Source organism: Phocoena phocoena, chromosome 21 (genome assembly GCF_963924675.1).
Source record: "Phocoena phocoena chromosome 21, mPhoPho1.1, whole genome shotgun sequence".
Taxonomy (NCBI): domain Eukaryota; kingdom Metazoa; phylum Chordata; class Mammalia; order Artiodactyla; family Phocoenidae; genus Phocoena; species Phocoena phocoena.
The window spans coordinates 11,158,489-11,179,890 of record NC_089239.1 but is presented as its reverse complement, the minus strand read 5'-3'; the positions used below and the strand labels follow the sequence as shown (position 1 = coordinate 11,179,890).

The window sequence follows — 21,402 nt, the reverse complement described above, 5'->3', positions numbered from 1 at the left end:
GTAGCTTCCTTGACAGTCATTAAAAAGTACAAGATCCATTAGTAAGGTACCTCGTTTTTTTGTTTTAGATGTGTCCTTTTTATCCGTCACCTGAGTAAAGAGTGGCCACGCTCTTAAAACAATACAGAGCGATATACTGCTGTATGTTCTGGGTCATTGCAATGCTTTAAAATGGAAAAGTTGTCAAGGATGAAACCATGACCAGTCAGATTGTTCTAAACGTCGTTATAGAAGAGGAGTTTTCTATAGCTTTTTTTTTTATGTTTCTAACTTATTTTTGTTTCTCTATCTTCTATCACTTTTCACCATTGAGACTATTTACTTAGAAAAAAGTAAAGGATCAGAGAATTTGGTTCTGAATAACGTGTGTAAAATCTCTTAGAGTTAAAGGAGAGTTGAGGGTAAGGATTCGGTGATGAAATACCCCTTCTGGTTCCCTCTAGATGGTAATGAAGAATACAAACATCTTTTTTCAGATATATTCAGTATGAAGGAGAGCTGTGTGTTCTAGAAACGCAGAAAAAGTTCATTTGTGCTTGTGATTCAAGCTCATTTCATACACATGAGTTTCTGTGGCAAAGATTTAAAGAAAAAAGAGGCTTGTTTTTCAGGTGTAGTTAGGGAAGAACCTCCTTTCTGCAGACACTGCTTTGTATCTTTATCAAATCCCTGAAGTGTCATTAAAGGTCTGACAGCCATCACTGTATTCACTGCCTCTTCCCACCTGGCAAAGTGACCGGGAAATAATACCCAGATGAAATGACAGGCTATAAAAAGCAAGTACAGATCTTGCAAAGAGAAGCACAATTCACCATGAAGACAAGGTTACTTCTTTGTCTTTATCATTTTCAACTTAAGTCTTTAATTAAAATGTGCCTGAATAGGTTTAGCTGTCCAGAAAAAGAAGGAGGACCCTGTGAAACACTCTTCAACTAAACCCTGTAATTTTGTCATCAGAGGCAAACAAAGAAAGCTCCAGCACAGTTTCCTGATCTAGGACCATGTTAAAAAGTATGTTGTGATGTTTTGAGAAATTATTTTTTAAGGTAAATTCTTCTACTAAGTGTTTTAATAGATTATACATTCCATGCAGTTTCTTTTCTTTTTTCCAAACCAGGACATTGATTTTTCCGGCATTTCTATTGAGTGGAAAAGATTTACTGCTGCCTAAAAGCATCACAGTGGCCGGTTCTGGCCAGATGCACAGCTGCAGCATTCTCAGTGCGTTGGAGATACGCCTACAAAAGCTGTCTGGGAAGTAGTTTTCTCCTGAAAAGTTAGGGCTACACAGTTGGTTAACACTTTACTGCCTATAGGGTTTGCTGTGTGGAACACTCTGGGTTAAGTTTTTGAACTAGTGCCTGAAAACAACAAAAACACGAATATCCTAAAAATTGTGCGTCTGTATTCCTTTTATTTTGGAAAGGGATTTGGTCCAGGGAGCTTTGTTTTCAAACACCCATAAGTGGTTGCTTTTGTTGGTTAAGAGTCTTGTAACCATTAACGAAAGGAAAGCAAAAAAAAAAAAAAAGCTTGGAATTAGGTTGTCATTTTGCAATCTGTTTCACTTTTTGCTCTTCCATTAAGAAACTGTCGCTTAGTCACAGAAGAACCGGGTCTTTTCTTTCATCATCCTGCGTGGTTTTGGCATGCACGAAGCTGTCACAGCTTTAATTTTTTTTCAAAAGGCATTGTCATATCTGAACCATGCTCTTCCGTGGTCTCAGGACTTGATTCTCCGTTTCTATCTGGCTCAGCATATTCAGCGTATTATGCACAGAGCTGTAGTCTTCAAGGTCATAGTCTGTTGAGGGCTAATTGATTCTTCTTTATCCTGGAGCCTGCGAGAGTGGAAGAGAGACAATCCTAGTAATTGTGTCTGCTGTGTTATTTCCCAAACCAATCTACCTATTAGCACATTAGGGTTTTATTCCATAAATACTAGAATTACCCTCTCCCTCACTGACTCTTCTAAAATCCAGACACTCTTTGTCTTTATTATAATAAGAGGCAAAGTATCACCTTTTAAATTGCCTAGAGGTATAGGCTATGTCAGCCGTTCTAAAATGGGTATGTCTTTCATAAGGCAATATAACTGCATGTTCTCACCGTATTAATCTATGCATACATGTAGACATTAAGAAATATAATACAGGGCTATAATTTAATATATAGACTATATATAAAATATGAAAAAATTAAAATATGTATATGTAATTCTAATATTTTTCTGCATAGTTAGTGGTTTCCCACTATGATCACTGTATTGTGACTAGTTAAGTTTTTAGTTTTCATCAAGTCACTTAATACTGGAACCATTCATTTGTTTTCCTTGCCTGGGCTTTAAGATTTTTCTTACCCTCTGTTTATATGGAAAGATCTGACTCTGGGAGATTGCAAACTTAGATGACTGTAAAAAGAACTGATTAATTGAATTGTAACCAGGAAACTAGCATACCATCTTGAAAGAAAATGTATTTTTGGATGGGACAACCTGCTTGACAACAGACTCTTGGTTATTAGAATGTATTAATATTTTCATCTTAAGCCAAATGTGTTTTGCTTTGTCTTAAATCTTTGTATTGTTGGGTTTCATGGCAAGCCATTGTTACCAGAGTGACAATATGAAGTACTGCCATATGCAAAATTCAACACAATTAATTGAATATACCATAGGATTTCTTCCCTTCCATTGAAAAGTGGCATTCATTTTAAGTCCAGTAGATTTTTCTAGGTCTTTGCAATTGTACTTATAGTATTTCAGAATGGTGATTCCAAATAACTTTTCTCTGCTTTAACCATATTTATTGAGAGCCTAAGATGGAAAAAGCTGAAAGCTCCTCAATTTGAACCAAGTAATTTTATAAATCTACTGATGAGGAAAGCCAGACTCTGAACGATTAAGTAAAATTAAGTCTTTTACTAAAATTCACAAAACTCTGAAAGATTTAGGGAAATCCAAAATAGTAGGAAACAGAGTAATGTCCTGTCTCCCAAAATTTAATCCTAAACAGTTTTCTTCTATCATTTTTCCCCTGTTCTAGAGAGTTAGAACTGAAGACTAACTCTGGTAGTTTAAGTGGCATCTGCCTGGTAGTTAAGGGAAGTACTTCCAGTGTGACCACTGGTCACGTGTGTATGGTTCACTTAAAACATTAAAATTAAATTTTCTTCTGATTTTCTTCTTTTGCTCTCACTAAATTTTCTGCAGTTATGGCCTTTTTCTTTTTTATTTCATCACACATACAGTGTTCCGCTTGCTTTTGAAAACAGCTTAGGTTTTTCTAGGGTGATCTCTTTCTTGACAGGCAGCCAGCCGATGGCTATATAGCTCACCTCTTTCCTGAATATCCCACTTTGATTATTTCTCCTTATTCCTTCCTCTCCCTTCCCACCCTCCCAATTATACCTTGACTCTTTCTTATTTTCCTAATTATGCCTTGGTGGCCTTATATGTCAAAATTCCATTGCATTCTAAGATATCAATGCATCTTCACCTGCCTTTTCTTTCCTATAGAACTTCATTGCATTTTAATACCAAACAGTATTTACACATATTACAAAAACACATACCAAAAAATGTCTCCATCCAGTAAACAATATATTGGTTTGTTACTGGCACCATCGATTCAGACTTTCATCCCTTTTCTTTATCTCTCCTTCTTTTCCACTGTATAAACATATAAATATACATATCAGCATTTCTGCATTCCCAGAAAATCATTATGTCCCAGGCCATACATCTCTGTTCTGTCTTCCTTCCCTTTTAATAATACCTCATTGTATCCTTTTAAAACATGAAGAGAAAGATAATTTGTAGATTGAGAAAGGCATAAAAAAGTTATGACTTGGGCTTCCCTGGTGGCACAGTGGTTGAGCGTCCGCCTGCCGATGCAGGGGACATGGGTTCGTGCCCTGGTCTGGGAAGGTCCCACATGCCGCGGAGCGGCTGGGCCCATGAGCCATGGCCGCTGAGCCTGCGCGTCCGGAGCCTGTGCTCCGCAATGGGAGAGGCCACAGCAGTGAGGGGCCCACGTACCGCAAAAAAAAAAAAAGCAAAATAAAAAAGCTATGACTCATCTAATGTTACTCGTGTCCACCGAATCTATTGAACTTTCTATCAGCCATAAAATACCATGCCTGCTTTTATGCTCGTGTTTGCATTTTTATTATTGTTGTTATGTCCACGTTTCAGTTTTCTTTTATTGTTTACTCTTTTTCTTTATTCAGCGAATACATCTCAAAAACGTACTATGGGCCAGGCACTGTTCTAGATTGGTTATATCACAATAAAAAACAGTGAAATCCTTGCCCTCACAGAGCTTTTGTTCTAATGGATTTTAAGAATTGATTTGCACAGCTCGAGTTATTTCTTTACTTTCCTACACAAATACTCTCTGAATTTAGTGTTTCTTCCCCTTACCTTCATTTTATTCACATTTTGACTGCCATTCCTGTTCCTCCCATAGTATTGCTCTTCTCTATCTGTGGACTACGGAACACTTAACCAGCAATGTCCTTTATCTTAAAGCGACACCCATCCCATCTCTGCTACCAACAAGCTGGGTAACTTTGGCTGATTCCTGTTTGGCCTCTATGACACTATTTAACCAAACCATTGAAGTGGTTGGGAAGATAATATCTGTTTAGGAACACTCTCTTAAAATGGAAAATATATCCATAATTCTGCCATGTAAAGAATGTAAGATTACTTTCAGATTGTAGCAAGTTGATAGCTGTAAATATTTTTTTCAATCATACTTTCTGCGTATTGTTATGGCTTACAGAACAAGGGCATTAACATAATCCTGAGGATTTTTAGTTTCATTGTCCAGAGAAAGGCTGGAATCTGTCATTAAGTTATCTAGTTCTCAAACTGAAAAGGAACTTGGGTTCATATATTGTTCACACGAGTAGGAATGAAATAAGATCGATCTTCATCATCTTAAACCTTGTTGCCATCTTTACTGCAGTGAATTGAACCCACTGTTTGTGTGTGTGTGTATTTGCATTCAAAGGTCATTTCTGAATAATATAATCGATATTCTGTAATCATACAATTTTATATGTTGAACATTTGGAGAGATTATCTGAGTGACTTCCTGAGGGAGGAAACTCAGATCTGGAAAAGTGAAGTGACTTGCCCAAGGACACTACAGCTACTTAGTGTCAGTGCTGAGACTAAAAACTGAAATAATCCTTTTCTTCTCTATACCCTGCTTTTCTTTTCCAAGTTGTTTGTAGCCTTTATGTTCAAATAGTATGTATTGCCTTAATTTAAATGATTGTGATTTCCTGTTTATTATTTAAATCCTAACTAGTAAAATTTTCATCACTCCACTATAGATGTCTTCTTTAGAGAAGAGAGTTTTACCCCTCTGCTTTTGATCAGTGTAGGACGCCCCTCTGGAGTGGAGGTTGGACATCCCTTTCCCAACAACGTAGTATATAGGAGAATTTTTTAACAATTAAAGTTAGCCCCTACTGAAGTGTGCTACTTATTTGGAAAGAATTTAGTTTCTTCTTAATGGAAGTATTCAATCAGTGACATTGTTGAGGAACATTCATGCTCGAAGCAGATTACTGAGTAGTTTACCACTGATATCTCTTACAGCTTTGATTTCTGTCTTGCCCTAGGGCACTAGCTTTCCAGTTGGGCAGACCAGAATTTAAAAAATTTTTATTTTATATTGGAGTAGGGTTGATTAACAATGTTGTGTTAGTTTCAGGTGTACAGCAAAGTGATTCAGTTATACATATACATGGATCTATTCTTTTTCAAATTCTTTTCCCATTTAGGTTATTACAGAATATTGAGCAGAGTTCCCTGTGCTATACAGTAGGTCCTTGTTTGTTATCTCTCTTAAATGTAGCAGTGTGTACATGTCAATCCCAAACTCCCAGTCTATCCCTTCCCCCCCCCCCCCCCCCGCCACCTTTCCCCCTCCGGCAACCATAAATTTGTTCTCTAAGTCTGTGAGGGGCAGACCGGAATTTTAATCTTACCTGCCATTCTTCACAGCCTCGAGCAAGTTAGATCATCCCTCTGAATCTGTTTTCTCATTTATTCATGAGAATAGCAGTGTGCATCTCTTGAGGCTGTTTGGGGGATTGAATGAGTTATGGGAAAACACCAAGTCCTAAGCCTAAAATATAGTAAATATGAAACCAGTACCAGTTTTCTCTCTCATTTTACTTTGACACCCTTCTTCACTTTATCCTTCTCCTCCTTTGATCTTGACAGAGTAGTTTTGTAACAAAATCTGGAGAGTAAGTTTGGGAGTTTGCGAAAGCTTATGCAAAACTTAGAAGATAAGAGTTGAAGAAGCATCATGGTGTAGTGGAAATTGTATTGGAAACGACATCAAATCCCAGTTCTACCATTTATAAGCTGTATGACCTTGAACAAATCACTTCACCACTTGAGATTTAGTTTTTACATCAGAACAAATGGGAATGTTAATCCCTAAAACGTTCATGAGATTGTGTTAAGGGCTACGTAAGTTACTCTATGTGGAAAAAAAATTCCTGATATTAGAACAGGGCTTAGGAAGTATTAACTTTCTTCTTCCTCTCTCTAGCACCACTCATATAAACAGTATTCACGTATGTTAACATTCCTAGGAATAAATTGTAGGGAGTCTTAACAAGTGGATTAACTTGTTATGTGTTAGAGTGATACAGAACTTTACTAATTTCCTAAACCGTAGTATCATTAAAAAGAGTGGTTTTTCCCCATAAAAAATTGGTTAGGATACATAGATTATTACTGTTTGGGTAATGTCCAAAAACCACGGTGTGAGGGGCTTTCTTACAGAGAGAATGATAAGGAGTTACTTGTAAGAGAGAAAAAGACAGGTAGTAACTAAAATTGTGTTTGTCATGAAAGTATCTTCTATGGGAAGGTTAGAGTAGTAAAAAAGAATCCATACAGTTTAGGTGTAGTGCACAGAAAGAGCTGAACCGAAAAGATCGTGAATCCTTCTTTATCTGAACAGAAATGATGTTCACCTAACGTTTTTCATTGTCCCAAACTGGAATTTCTGGACCCCAAAAGATAGGAATTAAGCTGTTCTCAGAATTTCACAAAACGCATAAAAATAATAATTTACATAGAATAATTTTACACGAGCCGAATTAAACATAGATGTTATTTTAATTTGGTTAACAATACAATATATATATATGAATTCTACAAATAATGTATGTATGTTTAGCTTATACATATAATATCCTAAATAAAAGGAGAAATGATTTGATGATTACTTAATAACTAAAATTGGGTAAATAAAGTCACTTAAAGTATAGAGGAAAAGGTTGTTTATCAATAAGTTTAAAAACAAAAATAAAAACAAAACTCTAGCCCTATATCTACAAACATGTATAGTAATCAGTAATAATATATGTTTTCATTTATTCTTTACTGTAGAACTAGAAATATGTGAAAACTTTTATGCTTTGGACATCTTGATTCTTATTTATTCAACTATGATAGATTTGCTGCAGAAATTGGACTCTGAATCAATATTGGAGCAATGAGGCCACCACTTCTAAGGGGAAAATATTTGACAACATACTAGGGCAGATTTTACCGGGGTATAGGCTTTTCTGACAGTGCAGTGGAAATAAGCTGATAGACCCAATAAAATTTGATGAATTATAATGGAAAGCTTCCTAAGGTAAAGCATTTTTAATTTTTCATCAAGAATATAGTGTGACAAGACGAGACTTGATTTACTATAATTTTCAGTGGTATGCACTTGAGTGTTTGAATTGCCTTTCTTGAGGTACTGCTATCTCAGCTGAAGGGGAAATATATGAGCTCTATTTTAAGCAAAAGTTAGTACAGAATTTAATACTCATATAATTCTCTACTTTAAAAAAAGTGTCTTCCAAATTCATTTTATTAACAACTCATAATTTAAAATTAAACCAAATGTCCATATATTCATATGCATTTGAAGATGAGAGCAACGTTGTGGACAAAGACGGTGGCCACAAAGGAAACATAATTAACAGGCAAACAAATGACACCAGAAGTTTCAAGTCTTAACTTTGCTACCTATGTTGGTGTCCGATGTTGATATAATTTTATTTCTCTAGTTTTCCTCTCTTCTCCGTCCCCTCATTTCTTACGTCCTTGTCATCCCACAATTACTTTTCTCTTCACTCTCCCCACCATTCCTTCTTCTCCAGTGATCTTGCTGCACGTCTTCCTCAATTCTCCCACCCTCCTCTGAAGCCAGGGTCTCAGAGCATCAGAGGATATGGAGCAGCTGGTCTAGACCTGTGGTTTCTCCCTAGATGGGGTGGGGGAGGGAGAGTGAATGAGACCTGAACCACAGACTTGACTACGAATAGCCTGATGACTTTCATTGTTGCCTCTTCCTTTGCTAAGTAACAGGAAGTATTTGTTTGATGAAATATGTTGGTGTCATGTAATAAAATCTCCATAAATAAATGGAATGATCTAAAGACAATGGGATTGAACTCTTGTTAGCATTTGTTTGTAATCCCTTGGTGGAGCTTCCTGGGTCATAATTGCTTGGTCTTCTGGGAGCAAAAGGAATCAGTAACCATTGATTGGTACATGATGCTAAGTATTGCCTACAAAGCAAATCTTATGAGTTATTAGTGGCCGCACCGAGTGTTACAGCTCTGATCTTTCCTTGCTATAATCCTTAGAGCAAGCTGGATTTTTACAGTTTTCCCATCAGACAACTCTTATGATTTTTCAAAGAGAAGAGAAAAAACAATGTCATGTCATCTGTGAAGACTTGGGTTTACATAGGGAAAAAATATATATATATAAAATAATCTCTTCAGTCTTTTTATCTTTCTACTTCAGTGACAGCAAGGAGATATCTACCTTAACCCCTGCTTAGGAAGTTCAGTTTCATATGCCTGTGATCCTCTAATTGTAGTTCATCTGCACTCTGGAACCTCAGGTACACACAGCTACATTTTACTAATCAGTAAACTATTTATAAAAACACTGGGATCAATATAGTAAGTCTTTGGCCTCTCAAAATCCTTGGAAATTAGTTGTTCTAGATTGCTGAGTTTTTTAAATAGCTGATGCTTTATCACCTTGAAACTTTAATTTTATCCGTTTTGGATCAAAATCTTTTGATAATCTATGCTACTTGTTAGTGGGATTTATCAAATATAGAATCTTCATAATGGTGAGTCCGGTAATGTCTTGAGGACATAGTGGGTTAGGTTATAACTTTCTTAAAAACTGAGCTCATTAGGACATACTGAGTTATATTGGGAATTCTAACCCCAGACTGATACATATTTTAAATGTACTGGGTTATTACATAATTGCAATTAGAATTTCAGAGCTTTGAAGGCATCATGGAGCGGATTTAAACCAAATTTTTTCTTTTAGCACAGAGAAAAATTATGTAAACTATCTGTGCCTTAATTTCCTTGTCTGTGAAGTGGTGGCAATAATTATACCTCCCTCTTGAGGTTGTTATGAAGATCAAATAAGTTAATGTATATAAAGCATTTGGAGTCGTCCCTGGTACATAGCATTATGTAGTCGTGAGCTACCATTATGCAGTTTTTTTAAATTAAGTTGCATTTCCTTGAATTCTAAATTTGACGCCTTGCTATTGCTATAACGGGCTTGAAGAAAGGGACAGGAATTCCAAGGGACATATTGACCAAGACGTGGATATACTACCCTTTTCATTTGGTTTGCTCACGTGGCTTTTCCTCTGTGTGATTTGTGTTACCATCTTATCTGCATTGTTCTCGGGAATTAGAAGGAGAGCTGAGAAGGGTAATCATCACTCCACCTGTCAGCCAGAAACAGAGCTCCATGGTTTAGATGGGTTGAGAGAGAAAGCCCTCCTCGCTGGCAAAATGCCATCTACTCACGTTGCTGTGGACAAGCGTATGGGTGCATACTTTAAATTTACTGCTGTGACTTCTTACTCTGCCACAACATAGTGTGCAGGTCCGGTCCATAAGAAGACAATGAAATTCTCTTCGTTGTTGGAGAGCAGTTGCAGAAGCTTCAAATTCTATCATTTTAGCAAGGCAGAAATCTACTCATTATCCAGATGTAGTCAATAAATTAATGTGATGACTGGAGCTGTCCATGATGAGATAACAGTGATTTGGAAGTATCTGAATTTTATGAAACAGGATTGCAGGAGAACCATTGACGTTTTAAAGATATAAGAGCTCTTACAGATAAGCTGATCAAAATATTTTACTTTACTCCTGAGGAAACCAAGATACAGAAATGTGAAATGATTGGCTGACATATTTTCATAGTTAGCAAGAAACAGAGACAGATCTAAAAAATGGGGATGCCACCTCACTGTGCTTTTTTTCCAAAAGCTATGCTCCTTTATATAAATCAGTTAAATGTTTAGGGTTGGAAAAACTTCATTTTTTCCATTTTTCCATATTCTTTATTGAATGACTCAGTAGGTTTTGTTCTAGGAGTTCACCCCTAAAGGAAGAAAACAGACAAAAGGGTAATAAGTAAGTAAGTCAATCATGTACTATTTTAGAAGGTGGCAACTTGTATGGAGCAAATAGCATAAGGTGGTCATAGCTCTCGGGGAAAAGCACGGTGATTTTAAATAGAATGATTAAAGTTGGCTGCCTCGGACAGGAATGAAGACGCAGACGTAGAGAATGGACTTGAGGACCTGGGGAGGGGGAAGGGTAAGCTGAGACGAAGTGAGAGAGTGGCATGGACATATATACACTACCAAATGTAAAACAGATAGCTAGTGGGAAGCAGCCGCATAGCTTCGCGCTTTGTGACCACCTAGAGGGGTGGGATAGGGAGGGAGGGAGGGTGGGAGGGAGACGCAAGAGGGAGGGGATATGGGATATATGTATATGTATAGCTGATTCACTTTGTTATACAGCAGCAACTAACACACCATTGTAAAGCAATTAGACTCCAATAAAGATGTTAAAAAAAAAAAAAGTAGGCTGCCTCAAGAAGGGAACAGTGAATAAAGACTTGAATGAGGGTACTTAGTTCAATTTAGGGATAAAGGAAACAAGGTGGGCATTGAAAGATATATACAATTCTGATGGGTGTCGGTATATTTCAGATTAAAGGAAGGTCAAGAGTGAAATGGGCATGTAGGCACATAGTAGGCCAGTTTGATCGGTATGAAGGGATTGGTTGATAGCTAGTGGTTATGAAGCATGCACTGTGTGCTCCATGTTTCACATGTGTTATCCAATCGTCACAAGAAAGCACGAGCTGGGTACTGTTATTGTCTTCTGGAATAAACTGATGTCACAGAATAAACTAATGGTCCAGACATTAAAATAATAAGAATGATGATGATGATATAAATAGTGCAAGAGAGAGTGGGAAGAAAACCATAAGTATAAGAGCGATTATGAAGAAAGAATTCCTCAGGACTAATTGAATATGGGGAAGGAAGGAAGGAAATGATTTTGCACACATGAGTGATTTAGAGGTCGTTAAATTAATGAGTTTCTGAATGACAAGGTCATATATTTATTCAACATGTGTTTATTGTGTCCTGCTAAGTCTTTGCATATTTATACATTTACAGAGTGAGTAGATTCATGGTAGGAAGTGACTTATGCTCCAATTTCCAGGAAGTATTGGTTGTTTCTTCCTGAAGGGGCCACTCAGTTAAATAATATTAATTGTTCTTCCCTTGATATTCTATAAAGATTAAAATGGATAAAATACAGAAATGAAAGACATTTTTACTTTATCCTATATTGACATTATTCATTGTTGCTGGTGAATCAAAATTCTTTTGGGATATATATCCTCTTTAATAAGTGCCAGTAATTTGTGTACTGAGGTTTATTTTGATGTGAAAATTGCATATGGAAGTGCGTATTGGATTTATAGTCAGCCCATTCTACTATAAATCTCTGTGTAGTATCCCCACAGCATACTACCTAGCCTTACAAATCCTTTTATGTTAGTGATGCTATGTGTGAATTCTCAGCTTGTAATTGTACCATTATTACAAAAAGCACATAGGAAATACTATTCCTCCAAAATCATTATTAATATTTTTCTCTTTATTCATGGAATATTCAAATAAGGCTAAATATTCATTAAAGTCCACAAGTTAGTTCATTCAGTTTGCTCAAAATATGAGCTCTGAAGTACCACAGTTAATGTAAGATTTTGACAGATTTCGACAGCCTATTAATAATAACATTCTCAATTTGTAGCTCCTTCATCCATGTAATTTTAGTGATATATGCGCTATGTTCCAGGGAAAGGAATATTTCAAGGTTAAGGAGGCAGTCAACATGTTGGTACATTTATTCAGTTTTTCAAAGCTGGTAAATGGAAAGAGGCAATATAATTTCTACTAGCACTGTTCAGAAACAAGCCAATGATACTGGAGGTGTATCAAACATAGCATGACCGTAGATGTAGGCAGTTAATACAAACATTTCCGTATTTAGTTGTTTATTTAAAGCAGTGATTGTTAAGTTAGTAAAAATAGCAAATAATTTTTACAATCAGGATTTTAAAAGTATAATGAAAATACCTCCATTGATTTAAACAATGTATTAAAAGAAAAAGCTTGAGCAAGAAGTTGCGTATCGTATTTTAATGTGATTAGAATATTTAATATTTTCTGTTCAAAGGTGCGTTCACATTTGAATTAAAACTCATTCAGTGATGCAAAAATTCCAGTTTCTATTCCTTCTTGTCTGCTGTCTGATCTTGATCTTGTGTTTCTTGAAAGGGAACTTATTTTGTTAACAGTTCTTTGACTTTGCACCAAAATGTCTTAGGGTCCCAAGCAGTAGAGAGAAAGCTGAATTTCTCCATGTTAGCTTGGAAATTAGGACTTAGTTCTACCTACTTCCCTTTTCTGCATATTGAATGCGCAAACCCTATAAACTTATAGGACTCTTTTGCAGAGAGACTTCAAAATCACGTGTTCAGATGAAAGTGAGGCAGAAATCTGAGACTGACTGTTTTTTAGCATTTCAAAGTCAGCCCTCTTGTGCCCTGCTTCCAGGAGAAGGAATGGAAATCACCATAACTCCAAGTGAAAAACCCCTCTAGGAACAATACACGAAAGATTCAATTTAGATTCATTGACTTCCCTCTTTGGTTTTCAGACTGGCAAATAGAAGCAACATTTTCATATTTTTCAAGGGAAAAAATGAGAGCCTGGTTCCCTGTTCCTAGTATATCAGTTTCAGTTTGCCTTGAAACTGACAATGCATGAAAAGCTCTGGAAACATCACCCAAATTCTAGGTGGTTTTTCCTCAGTCTATTTTTGTCCATCTAGGGTGTGAAGATCAAAACAATGGTATCATTTTTTTATGAAGTTAGTCAGATTTTTGAAAAGTAGAATTTCCTAGGGAAGCATAGTGATAAATATAATTTCCTTATATATTAAAATTACCCCTGCTTCTAATAGTACTGTGGATTTGTGGAGATGGAGTAAGTGCTTGCTAGAAGGCTGTTTTTCACCAGGTCAGACTTAGAATTCACGTGTTTCTTCCTCTCGCCCTGTTGGATCATTTATAAGGTCTTCTCTCAAACTTAATCATTAAAACTGGCTGACTGATTTTGATGACTGACACACCCAGAGTATTTCAAACAAGTTATCAGTTCCAAAATGCATTTGCCTCTTTGAATTTTTTATAAACAAGGTCTTCTGACATTTTCCCACACATTGTAACCAGGTTCAGCTGCTTGCCGCTCATAAACCAATAATTCGAGAGCCAAGTGTCAGTAAAAAAGAAACGTGCTTTAATCAGAAAAGCTGCAATCTGGGGAGAAGGTAGACTCGTGTCCAGAGACCAACTCTGAAGATTCTGCTCAGCCATGACATTTTTTAAAGGGAAAAAGCGGGGAGAAGAATCGCAGTGACTCATCGAGGCTTGAGGTTGGACTCTGCATCATTCTCCATTGAGTGCAGACTGGCCGACTCTCTTCAGATGTTATCTTACCTGCTGTGATCTGCCTGCAGGATTGCTTAGGGAGGCTTTAGGGCCTAGAGAGCCAGTCATTTTTAACTGCTTAATTCTTCATTCTTCTTTTTATCTAGGAAAAGAATCAACAGGTTAGACAAGGCATGGTGTGCTGTCAGGGGAGCACAGGTCAGGAGTTAGTTTCCATTGCTTGGTGATCTCCGTCATATAATTAGGTTCTTTTAAGGTTAGAGGAGAACAGAAATGGGCAAACAGGATAGGGGCAAAAGAGCTGCTTTCAACGTGATGGTGCTGCTGAGAGGGAGGAGGGGTGACCATACTGCTTCTTTAAAATGTGTGGTCTTGGTTAAAGGTCCACATTCCCCCTGCCTCAGCTGTTTAATCTCTGCCAAGAGTCCCAGCCAGGATTCCCTGGTAAGATGTTTTGTGCTTTGTGATGTCAACGGAGTGCTCTGTGTGGCTGAGCTCGTGAAAATCATCCTGTTTATATCACTAATGGCTCTTGATCAGAAAAATATGAGTGTAGGTGATTTTCAAGAGTGTAGGTGTTGGGTTGTGTTGGTTTTGGCTGTGTGCCAACTAAGACTAAGATTGTGGAATGAGTCTTCCTGATGGTGAGACTCCTGGATTACCAACATCACCACAGAGCTGTTTCACCTGGTATATTGGGGCTGCTGCTTGCTCTATGCATGCCGGAGCCGGAGTATAATCCCAGATCACGCTCGGGCATCATTAATTATACCAAGCGTTACTCTCATATTCAGTTTTTGTTTTGTTTTGTTTTTTACTTTCCAGAGCAAAACACTAGTTTTCTCTTTAAATTCTGTAGTATAAGATTCCTGTTGCTTTGAGGAAGTAGGAGGTGTGTTGTCTGTAAGTATTGCTGACTCTGACAAACCTACAACTTTCATTTCGAAGTAGAAAAAGGAGAAAGACGTGTTGGTGTCCAGAGCCTTTATTTTTATAATCGGTATGGATCCAACTTCTGCTACCAACAATAAGTCCTTTTTTTCCCCCTTTCATTTAATAACAGTTTTCTTTGGGTTTTGCAGAACAGAATTTTTCCCTTAACATTCCTTGATAAAGGATATTCCCTTTAATATAAGAGAGTAAAATATCCAAAGCTTGCAAGGCAGGGTGTACTGCACTGGTGTATATGGAAACAATTTTGACAACTGAATCCATTCTAGCAATGACTTGCTTAAGCCTCAAAATATCCCTGCTGTCATACTGCTTAGTTTACATTATTCTAGATGTTCATTATCTGTTTCTCATTCATAATGAGAATGAGATTGATAAAGGGCTAATATGAAAATTTATAGGGAAAAAAGGCAGAAAGTGAAAGAATAAGGCATGCATACCACATAATGCTTTTGCCAACTGTATTGATTTGGACACTTTCATAACGTCTCAGATGTGTTGAATCTTTGGCAAGCATCTTTTGGCATTTCCTTTTTACCAAGGTCCACTCTAGACCTCCCACACCATGCCCCCCAGGCCCAAATGGAAATAACAAAAGAGTTCTATAGATAAGCAAATCCCACATTTTATAAATACAGAAATCTTTTCCTATGGATGCCAGAAGAGGAAAATAACTAAGAATGCCAAAAGCTACATTCATTTTGAATTGTTCAGGATGTTTCAAAGCTGATGGCTAACTGTCCAGAAAGCAGTGGATCAGATGAGTCAAATCATACTGGAGTCTGGGATGTAGTTAAGGAGCTTATCTTTGCTGTGTCCTGACATTTGAGTTAACAGAGTGGTTTCTAAAGTGGATTTCTTTAACATATTATACTTCATCTTACGTTTGGTTAAAAAATATTTCATTAGTTACTTTGGAGAAATGGCTGAAGTTTGTCTTATGGAGTCAGGGCTTTCAAAATCCATAGTTCTGGCTCATGGCATGTGCTAACACAGTGAAGTTTGATTTTTCCTAGCCAGGTTGAACCCTAAACCTGCCATTTAGAAATATTGTTTATTGTTTTTGTTATTCTTATATTCATTAGAGAGGATTGGAAAAGTGAAAATTGCCAAAAAAAAAAAAAAAGAAAAGAAAATGACATGTAATACGTTCCAGTGTTTCTTATTTTTATCCCATGGAGTTATGTGCATTTACCAAAATGATGTCTAGCTATATATTCAATTTCATATCTTGCTTTTACAAATTTAATATTCTATTTTGAGCATTTTTATGTCATTAAATTTTCAAACACCTGGACTTTTTACCTTTGATGTATTACAGAACCAAGTATACCTATTGATTTAGAAGGATTTTCTTTTTTAATTAAGACACTTTTGAAGCTCTTCTTTTGCCTTGGTATACTAATCGTGCCAGGGGACTCCAGCACAAACTTGAGCTGTTTGGCCATTTGATCACGTACAGGTATACTTAGGGTTTGAGGTGAGGGGATTTTGAGATTGAACTGTGTGTCAGTCTCAGGACCAAGAAGAGAGGAAGGGTTGGAAGCTGAAAATTCACTCAGTTTTGAGTCAACAAAAAGTCCTTGCAAGCACAGTCCACAACTCTCCCTTACCCTTCTTCAGCTGCCTCTTCAGCTCTCTCCTGCATATGCTCCTAAGAGAATGGCTGTAAGGACTGTTAGTGATATTTTGGGGATTATGCCGCCCTGTCCCCATTTCCACCCTCCCGCTCCCATCAAAACTTGGCATCTCTGCAAACAGGGAACATATCAAGGTATTAGAAGTTGTAAATGTGATGCATGCAGAAAGAGTGAAAAATCAAGGAGTTTAGAAAAGTTAAAATTCTTTGGGTAGCATCTTAAAAATACTGAAGTGCTTTGCTGTGTGTTACCTCATATCACGTAGGGGGGTTCAGAGAGCATTTGCTGAGGGAGTGAGGCCTGAATGAAGCTGTTCTACCCTGTAGAGTGGAGCCGCCATCCCCCCAGGGGTTCTGTGTTTTGCTTAAAATCATCCATTTCCCAGTGAGAAGAGGGCAGCCCCGGCCCTCCTTCTGTTACCCCTGAGAACCCGGAGAGCTATGGACAGAAACTAGAGATGAGAATAATTTAGGACACTTTTGTGATTTTTTTTTTTTTTTCTTGCCGTACGCGGGCCTCTCACTGCTGTGGCCTCTCCCGTTGCGGAGCACATGCTCCGGACGTGCAGGCCCAGCGGCCATGGCTCACGGGCCCGGCCGCTCTGCAGCATGTGGGATCTTCTCGGACCGGGACACGAACCCGTGTCCCCTGCATCGGCAGGCGGACTCTCAACCACTGCGCCACCAGGGAAGCCCCACTTTTGTGATTTAATTGTTACTCCTTCTCTCCTGAATACTGTTCATGGGTTTGTTTTTCTGCTGCTTTATTCTTAAGCAGATTAAAAAGAAAATCATCCTTGAATATTTCTAGTTTAACTCTTCTGACTAGTGGATGTTGGGAGAGAGCTCAGTGACAAAGGCCAGGGGTGATTTTACTTTCCTTTACCTCTTCCTTTGTTCATCTTCATAGTGTTATGATGAATTCCGTTTCAGGATTCCTTCTGCTTTTTAGCACGATTGACGTGTTTGTTGGGCCTCATCCGGAAATGCAAAGGCTGATTTGATTAGAGCCTTCTTTGTTCCAGGTATCTTGCATCAGAGAGCCTTTATGACAAATGAGAGAGGCGGGTTACGAGTTGCCTGGAGATAATTTGTGGTCTACACTATAGGGAAAACCTTGCCTTAATTAATTAAAGCTCAGACACAATATATGAATTATAGTCATCTTCATAATCAACAAGATGATTTTCATCTTAAAATGCTTAATAAATGTTAAGCCGCATATGTACACACACACACACAGATATATGCACACATGTATACACATATACACACACGCTACCAATTTCTTGATATCTTTTTCTTGTTTTGATCAAATGCAAAGAAAATCCTAAAAGTAGAAACTAATAGTGTCAATATTTCACGGATTCCTAAAGAGTGAGTGTTTTAGAAGATGGACTCCCTGAAATCTTTCTATGAATAAAGTACTTTTATATAAACAATTTGGTTAGTTAATTCAATAAAAAGAAAAGTAATTGACATAAACATATTTATGTGATTAGAAAGTCATCGTATACACTTGAAGTGGAAAGAAAAGATATCAGTTTCCACGTTACTTTTCCAAACTTCCTTTTGGCACCAAATTGATAGAGGTAGCTTGTCACTTTCTTTCTGCATTAACTTCTCCTCTGATTGCCTTGAAACTAGAACCATTTTTTCTGACCCCTATTCCAATGTGTGATTTTCATCCACCTTTTTTTTTTATTGTCAAGCATTTTTTATTCACTACTTCTCACCTCTCTTTTTCTTCATATTGATCTCATCACTTTTCTGTCTTTTCTGTAATGCCTTCATCACGAGACTGTCCCACGTGAAAAATATCAGAGACCCTGGAACCCCCAAATTCTAGATTAGACAAATTAGTCTACATTTAATGTTACTGTTTATAACAGCAACACTGTCAGTAAATTCAGTGTCTACCATCCATTTGTCAAGTGGAGATTAATTTACCTGGGTACATGGTGGATGGCGTAGTATCTTTTTTTAAATTAAAAATAAAAAGTTTGTTTCCCTTATACAGTATGTTGCATCCGAAGATCAAAACAAATCTTGCAGTATTGACCTATAACACCATTCTTCTGCTACCCTCATTAACATAATAACAATAATAACTACAGTTATGATTATTATGTTCTTTGAAGTAATAAGCCCAGAGAACTTAGTGAAATGGGCTGGCAAGTTATCCAAGTACTAACCCTAACGCATCCCTCCCCTTCTTCTTAGGGTGTGGATGCAAAAACTCCTTTTTCCTTTTTTAACTAGCCACACGTGATAAAGTAATTATTTGCTTTATGAAACGAGAATGTGCAAATTATTTTCATGGAACTGGAAAGTTAAAATTGAATCGTGAGGGCTTCCCTGGTGGTGCAGTGGTTAAGGATCCGCCTGCCAATGCAGGGAACACGGGTTCGAGCCCTGGTCCAGGAAGATCCCACATGCCGCGGAGCAAATAAGCCCATGTGCCACAACTACTGAGCCCGTGTGCCACAACTACTGAGCCCACGTGCCACAACTACTGAACCCCGTGCGCCTAGAGCCCGCGCAGCAAGAGAAGCCACTGCAATGAGAAGCCCGCGCACCACAACGAAGAGTAGCCCCCGCTCGCCGCAACTAGAGAAAGCCTGCACGCAGCAACAAAGACCCAACACAGCCAAAAATAAATAAAACAGATAAATTTATAAAGAAAATTGAATTGTGTTTCACAACAAGCACCCATTTTGGCCATAGTATTTACACGCACAATTCAAGCAAACAGCAAAACCAAAAACATCTTTTAAAGGGCTTAGTGTCAGACAGACACTACAAAGCAAATTATTTTAAAGCAGCCAGATGATCTCAGCAACTGAGCAGATAACCGCCTATCTTGTCAATGTGATCTGATCATGTATCATACTATGTAAAGTAAAATCTCTTTGAAAGTTTCATAAAGTTTTCATTTAAATTGATTCTTAGAATAATAGATGTGGCACGATTATAAGAAGGTATAGATGATAGGGTTTATCTATCAGTTTATCAGGTAAGACACCTCTGAGTTCAGTAATAATAGAATCTGATAGTCTGAAGCCTTCTAGTTCTTCTCTTGTCGAGTAGATTAAGCAATATTTGTGCAATGCATGATAGCACATAACAAGTAATTTAAAAATGGTTATGTTTGGGCTCCCCTGGTGGCGCAGTGGTTGAGAGTCCGCCTGCCGATGCAGGGGATGCGGGTTTGTGCCCCGGTCCGGGAAGATCCCACATGCCGCGGAGCAGCTAGGCCCGCGAGCCATGGCCGCTGAGCCTGCGCGTCTGGAGCCTGTGCTCCGCAACGAGAGAGGTCACAACAGTGAGAGGCCCGCTTACCACAAAAAAAAAAAAAATTGGTTATGTTTTACAAATCACTGTCTTCCACTGTTTATACTTCCAGCATTTCCTTTGATGGGTTAGAAGAATAAAGAGCAAGTTGTAATCTTTTTTTTTTTTTTTGCGATACGTGGGCTTCTCACTGTTGTGGCCTCTCCAGTCGCGGAGCACAGGCTCCAGACACACAGACCCAGCGGCCATGGCTCACGGGCCCAGCCACTCCGCGGCATGCGGGATCCTCCCGGACCGGGGCACGAACCTGTGTCCCCTGCATCGGCAGGCGGACTCCCAACCACTGCACCACCAGGGAAGCCCACAAGTTGTAATCTTAAATTATGGCTCTTCGACAGTGGAAAATGTATTGGAAAAAAAAAAACCTATTCAGTCCTGTATTTTCTCCCACATGAGCCATCCCTATCTAGAGATGGTAAGCCAGACACCTTCAGAAAAAGAATCTACTCTTGGCTGACTGCTACACTGAATTGGTGACTGTCTTGCTCTCTGATAATCCTTCACATCCCTCCACATCGATTTTTAAGAACCCATGACTTGGGCAGTGAACTGAAAGTGTTCTGTTTCAGAGTTGAGGTTATTTGACGTTGTACCACCATGACGCTTCAGCTGAATGCTCTTTGCTGCCACAAGGGCACAAATGAAACTTCTCTCTTATACATGTAAGGTTCCACGTGTGGATAGAAAAATGTGGTAACATGCCTTTTAGGAGGCTGAAATTTACTGTATCGTCATAAAAATTGAAGAAAGCAATCTTCATTGCTTTTAATATATTTTAGTCATGGGTGACTCCAACTTTGTGCTAATACACAGAACAAAAGGTATTTCTGTGGAAGCATATAACATTTCCCTCTATTTCTAACCCTGCACGAGCATCTTAGAACTAAATAAAATTTTGTGTGTGCTTCTGTCTTAGCAATGCACTTCAGTTTTATTTTTTAACTACTGTTTTGACATCTAAGGGGTTATCAATGCTGTCAACTTTTATTTTATGAAACAAACCTGAAATCATCCAAAATCCAAGACGTGTAGAAACCAAAAGGTAATGTTTAATAAATCGAAGAAAGCATAATTGAAGCTCATTAATCTTGCTAAAAAGATTTAGCAAGATTAAGATTTAGCAATTCATGAAAAATTTCACCAGAATCTCTCCTCACTATGAACATGGATTTCCTTTCAATTTTTGCCCCATTTTAAAAGTGTTTTGAGGAAATTAATTGGCAAAGAGTGACGGCAATGATTATGAATGTATTGCTTGAATAAATACTTCTCCAGGCACTTGGCATGTGGCAACTGAGAAAAGTTTGGGATAATTTCATCCCGACGCCAGAAAACTGCTTGGATAAGTTCTCTGATGATCTTTCTAGAGTGACTGATTCAAAAGTAAAGCATTAAATATCCAATGGACCCAGGCAAAGTAGAAATTCCCTAATATAATACTGGATATATGCCTTTTTTATTCATAACAAATATCATTTTAAAAGTGGTGATAATTTTACTTCTATTTCTTAGAATTACAGAAATCACAAATGGTATCATTTAG

The 21,402-nt window shown here is 37.8% G+C and overlaps 1 protein-coding gene across 7 annotated transcripts in view; it reads left to right on the top strand.

Annotated features, from left to right (window-relative positions):
• Nucleotides 1-21,402, top strand: part of NRG1 (neuregulin 1) — a 1,020,295-nt gene that overhangs the window by 905,102 nt on the left and 93,791 nt on the right. The window lies entirely within an intron of this gene.